We start from the raw sequence: 6,000 nt of genomic DNA on the forward strand, positions 1-6,000 counted from the left end.
CAGCTCTCTCAGCTTGTCTTCACAGGATAAGTGCTCCAGCCTTCTGATTATCCTCGTGGCCCTCCTCTGGACCCAGTCTAACAGATATACATCCTCCTTTTAGGAAGAAGAGGTTCCGCCCTGCCTTCTCTCACCTGTCAGCCCAAACTGCTTTTAATTAATATTTGGTAATATGCACAGGTTGTATCCTCCATTCAGCCTGTAATAACTTTAGAGGTCAAGCCTGGGAGAATGAAAAAGGTCTACAGCATTTTAAACATTTCCTTTACAAATAGGCTTCTGTTGTTTTTCATATATTTATTCACATCTCCCACATCTCTCCATCCCATGAGTGTACTAAAACTCAGACAAATAATCCAATTATTTCTACTACTAAAATATGACCATCTGGTCAAATTATGCTAGTCTCATTCCCTTACTGTGAACAGATACACTTTCACACCAATTATTTTTAAAAGTTAACCTGTTTTTTAATTCAGAATTCTTCTTTTCCTTCTCCAGTTTGTTTTTGTAGCAAGTAATGCTTTCTAATCTGTTCTAATTATTATTATTATTATTTATTTTTTTAATGTGTGTGCAGAGAATTCAACTCTGACCACAGGGGAATTTGTGAGAACTGTACCTGTTATCCTTATGAAGTTTGTCTGTTGCTACACGATACACTAAAGATAACTTATTTCAATAAACCAGGCATTTTTATATAAAAGATGAGAGATGTCACCATGTAGGCTTAATGATAAATACTGTAGTGATTTTCTTTTTAATTTATTTATTTTTGTTTGTTTCCCTTTGTAAAAGAAAGTCAGAAATGGAGCAATTCCCTTTTAATCGCTTTACTGAAGTGGATCTTATACACATTTATCCCTGGAGATTTGCCTTTCCTGGAATCCCAAATGAATAGGGAGCAGCAGGAGAGGGGAGGGAGGAGGTTGGAAGAGAGGGGGGGAAAGAGAAAGAGAAAGAGAAAGAGAAAGAGAAAGAGAAAGAGAAAGAGAAAGAGAAAGAGAAAGAGAAAGAGAAAGAGAAAGAGAAAGAGAAAGAGAAAGAGAAAGAGAAAGAGAAAGAGAAAGAGAAAGAGAAAGAGAGGGAAGGAGGCATTTACAATTATGGTATGAAAGCAGGAAGCTCTAATTTGCCATTGATGTCATTGATATGAGCTCTGTTTATCTGGGAGTAATACATAATAGAGCAAAAAATGTTTAATGGTTGCCTTAATTTCAGTTAGTATGGTCAGTGTTCCTGTGGGTTCACTTTGAAGACTGACAGGATATTATTTTATGAGGTTTATTACTCTTTTCTCCATAGAATCTCCAACTTGTGCTTTTCATTAAGAATGGCATTATCTTCAAAGTAGCACATTAAGCTCTCCTTTTACAGTAACAACCTTTTCCTATAGATTCTGCTTGCTTTTATTTTTATGAAAATTTTGTAATGTAGTAAGATCGATTCTAACTGCTCCTATTTCCTCCTTGGTTTAATTCTGCCTATGCACATAGGAACTTAGCTATTGAAATAAATAAATAAATAAATAAATAAATCACCAAGCAGTGTTATAGCAGAAAGGCAAAGCCAGGCATCAACTAGCACCAACCATTAGAGCACCCACAGCCCCCTGTCCTAGGGAAGTAGAAACAAAGGGGCACCATGGCAATTTGGAGCAAAACTGAGAAACAACATGGGGGGCAGCTACCTCTGGGAGAAAGAAGCACCTGTTGGAGCTTCTGCCTCCCAGAAGCTATGGCCATTGTAATAAGAAGCTGTCACCACATGCCCTGTGGCTGTCAGGTTTTCAGGGATTTGGTCAGATTATGTTATTCCCCTCAATCAAAGCAAGTAGCTGATGGAATAAATATGCTGACCTCCTGGTATGCTTAGAATAAAACAGAGCAATACTGCTCACTCTGGCAGTGGCCAGTTCAGAATGCTGTCTCAAGTGATGTTTGCTAGTATTCAATTCCTAATGAATAGTGTAGGTGGAATATGAATGAGAACATTCCATCAATACAGGGAAAGTGTCACAACGGTTTATCTGAGGTTCATCATCAAGTTATCTTGCTGGGTGTGAATCCCCACATACTCTCTCTCCTTACCAGAAGTGTAGTAAATAATACTTGTGGTATTTCTTTGAGGAAAGCATTCCCTCTGGTTGATAATGGAAAAATAACACATATCTAGTAACGCAGCCTTTATCATTACATACTATTCAATTACAAAATAGTAAGAAAATGGTTTTGTTGTTGTTGTTGTTATTGTGTTTTTGTTTTATTTTGTTTTGTTTTCAGGAAGTTTGCTAACTGAAAACTTTGATGCTGCAGGTAAATAAATACATAGCATGTGCAAATATATACATGTATACATTAAGCAGTTTTTACTACCTTGTTTTGAAAGGAAAGTTAGGCTTTGAAAAGAAAAAAAAAAAACAAAAAACAAACAAACAAACAAAAAACAACAACAACAACTTTTAGTAGTTTCTACTGCAAAACTTTTCAAATCTCCCATATTCTTCAGTTACACAGGCAAGGTCCCTAGAACTTATTTTAAACCTTTTAATAAAGGTTTTAAGACTCTCACAGATGGAAACTTTTCTCTATTAGAGAAGCTGTATTTCCTAGCTGACAAGTGGAGAGTCTTATCACCTGTGGAGTCAGCAGCTGGGGCAAGATTAATTAGCAAAGCTGAGAAGGTTTTTGTGGCTGAGCCTCTAAAACAAAGAGAAAAAATATCCTCATCCTTAGACCAGACTTCAACAGGAACATAAATAACTTCTCATATATATTTATGTATGACTAAGACTGAAGTTTCGCTCACCTATTCAAAGCTGAAATATATTTTAGATATATAGGAATGGCTGAACACAAGTGATAGTCAACTACATAAAAGTTAGAGATGAGCTATAATAATTTTTCAGGACAGTTCTCACATTTACTGACATAAACTTAGAGTTACTTATGTCAGAAAACCACAGTCCTTATGTGGGTTATCTATGACTACATCTATCAGCTTGATATACACTTAATTTAGGAGCTTAGTTCTAACTCATATTTCCTGTAACATAAGGCTGAATTTCATCATTCACTAAAGGGACAGTTAATCTAACACAAGTAAAGAACTCTTCAGTCTTTTTCAGAACAGGTACAGAGCTAGCTAGTACGTAGATGTGACTGTGAAATTAATGTTCAGCATATCCAAAGAACTTTCTTACTTAAAATAAATTTCTGTTTAGCTTTATTATATATATAATTATATTTGAATGAGAGAGAGATATGGAGTCTTGTAATCATGGTGCCCTTGGCTATAGCAATTATATTCTTGGATAAGTCTACCCTAGTTCAGGGCATTGGGTTGCTGGCACAATGCCACTATGAACCCTACTTAGCCACTCCAAAGCCACAGCAATGATGAAGCAACCCAGAAGAGTCCTGTTAGCAGTGGTATAGCTACTGCTGCTGGTTAATGTGCTGGGTGAAGGTGTCTGTGGCCTGGGAGGAGTCACTGCAAAAAAAAAAGGAGGAGAGAGAAACCAAGGTAGTATGAGGAAAAGCTTCTGGAAGTGACCCATTGTGGGGACAAAATGTCCCCACAGTTCAGCCACAAGATCCCTGTTAGCTTGTCAGCTACAGGAGTAGCTGATCTTTATTTTAACCTGTGACCTGACATTGGTAGTTACAGCTGAAGAGTAAATTGGAGAAGCTCCTGAGCTGTCCCAGCATGGGAACGGTAGGAGGCTGCTTCACAGCTCAAGGAGGTAGATACAACGTAGAATTCTTTTTTGTTTATTTGTTTGTTTGGTTTTGTTTATTTATTTATCTTTTGTTTGTTTATATGTATATTATATTAATTATGTTTACTATTTATTTTTTTAATTGGTTTGTGTTTCAGTTTGTTTTGTTCCCGCACACTCTAGAGAAATGGATAGTTCAGGCAAGCTGTCTTTTGGCCACTTTCTCATTGCTGTTTATTTTGTTTAGTTTTGCCCCTTCCTGGCACTCTCATGCAGTATGACATCTAGGCAGGAGTAATCCTAGAGGTCTTCTTTCTCTCTTTTTCCTTTTGCTCACTCACCAAAAAAAAAAAAAATAAATAAAATAAAAATCGGGAAATAAATGGAACTAGAAAAAGCAAGCCCCATGTGAGGGAGGAACTAGGCCCCTTGTTTAGAAAATATTTTTTTCCTCAGAAGGTCCAAGGGAGATGTTGCTCTGTTAGGCTGTGAAATAGGTTCTCAAGGGAAGAAACAGAAATCCTACTGCATGAAAAAAAAATTAAATTGAACTGAGGGGAACTGTTATATACTACACAGAGAAGTTTTGTATGGGTGAAGGGATAAGTAAGATGAACTTTAAGCTTTTTTTTTTTTTTTTTTTTTTTTTTTCATATATTCTGACTGTGACCCTAGGAAACAAAGGCACCTGGGAGGAAGCTTAGCAACGGTGTACAAATACTGCATGTATGACAACCCACAGAGAACTGGGAAAGTAACCTTTCTTCAGCACAAGATAATACAATGCAAACTGAGGAAAGAGAGGTAGATTTGATATTCAGAAGACTTTATTGCCATGTAAAGTGATACAGTCTTAGGAAATAGGCTGTCAAGGGAAACAGTCAAAGTTAAGAGCCTCAAAGATTTAAAGCCAAAACTGACGAGTATCTAAGCTGGCTGTGGGGGTGCCTGCTTGTTAGAGGAGCTAGTTCAGTGCACAGTTATGGTTTGGAGTTACTTTCTACTATCTTCCCAATCAGATATTATCTCAGTAAGTATTTGATGAATTGCAATCTGGAGTCTTTTTGAAAATCTTCAAAAGTACACAAAAGACGTGGCATTGCTTTTGTTAGCAGTGGCAATCACATGGAACAATAGAATCATCTAGGTTGGAAAAGGCCTTCAAGGTCATCAAGTCCAAACACTATTACACAAGGTATCTTCCCCCTTACATCTCCCAAGTAATCCACTATTTTCAAAATGATTAGAAAAGAAATTAAAACATAATACTTGATTTTTACAATTTCAATCAACTGTATGATTCTATACAAGAAGCCATAGTGTATCATGGTGGGTGAGTTGCCAATCCAATTTGCAGTCTGTAGAAGTGAACTTAACCTCCAAGATGCTGCGGATAACATGCTAATGTAAATACCTGTGAAATGTTTTCTGTTTCCTTTGGGCCAGATTACTGGCTGCCATTTATATTATCTCCAAGATTCCAATGTTAAATTCCTTTCACTTATCCCCCAGTGTGTAAATTATGCCACCTTCAGCCCACAGCCCTTCAGCCAAATTCAGAAGTTCTGACAAAGAGGACAGAAATCAGATACCAGTGTGCTGCCAGAGGCCTGAAAGAGTGGGGCACAAAGAGGATTTGTTGTAAGATTCTTGGCCAGAAACCTTTATTTGCACACACATCCTGTTGTAAATATATTTACACTGTATGGGATCCTTCTACAATGTTTCCTCTCTGTATCGTTAACTAAAATGAACCTAAAGAATCAAAATATATAATTTTTGTTAGGTGACAACATAGAAACAGAATAGGAAACCCTCATTCCACCTGTAATCCCTGAACAGATACAGCTGTAGGTCCTACTACATGAGGAATCTGAACGACTGCTTTCTCATAGTGACTCTGTCTGCAGGAGTCATTTTGCAAAGCAATTCTATAATCTGCATTATTTATTTATTTTACCTAGAAACCACTGAAGTTAATAATCTTGTTGAATTTAGTAGCTTTTTAACCAAGCCATCGTTCTCTGTGTGAGAACATCTACAGGTTCCCCATAAAACCAGGGCAATGCTAGCATAGTCAATGTTTGATTAAAGATTGCTGTGATATTAACACATCATTATTTAGTAAGTATTATGACAAAAAAAAAAAAAAAGGAAAAAACTAATTGACAAAATAATTTGCAGTGCAAATCTCACTTCTATAGCATGCCTGTTGAATTATCTATTATAAATTACCTCGTTTCAAAATTGGTGAAGTCTGGAGAATGCTGCATTCCCTC

Source organism: Anas acuta, chromosome 3 (genome assembly GCF_963932015.1).
Source record: "Anas acuta chromosome 3, bAnaAcu1.1, whole genome shotgun sequence".
NCBI lineage: Eukaryota > Metazoa > Chordata > Aves > Anseriformes > Anatidae > Anas > Anas acuta.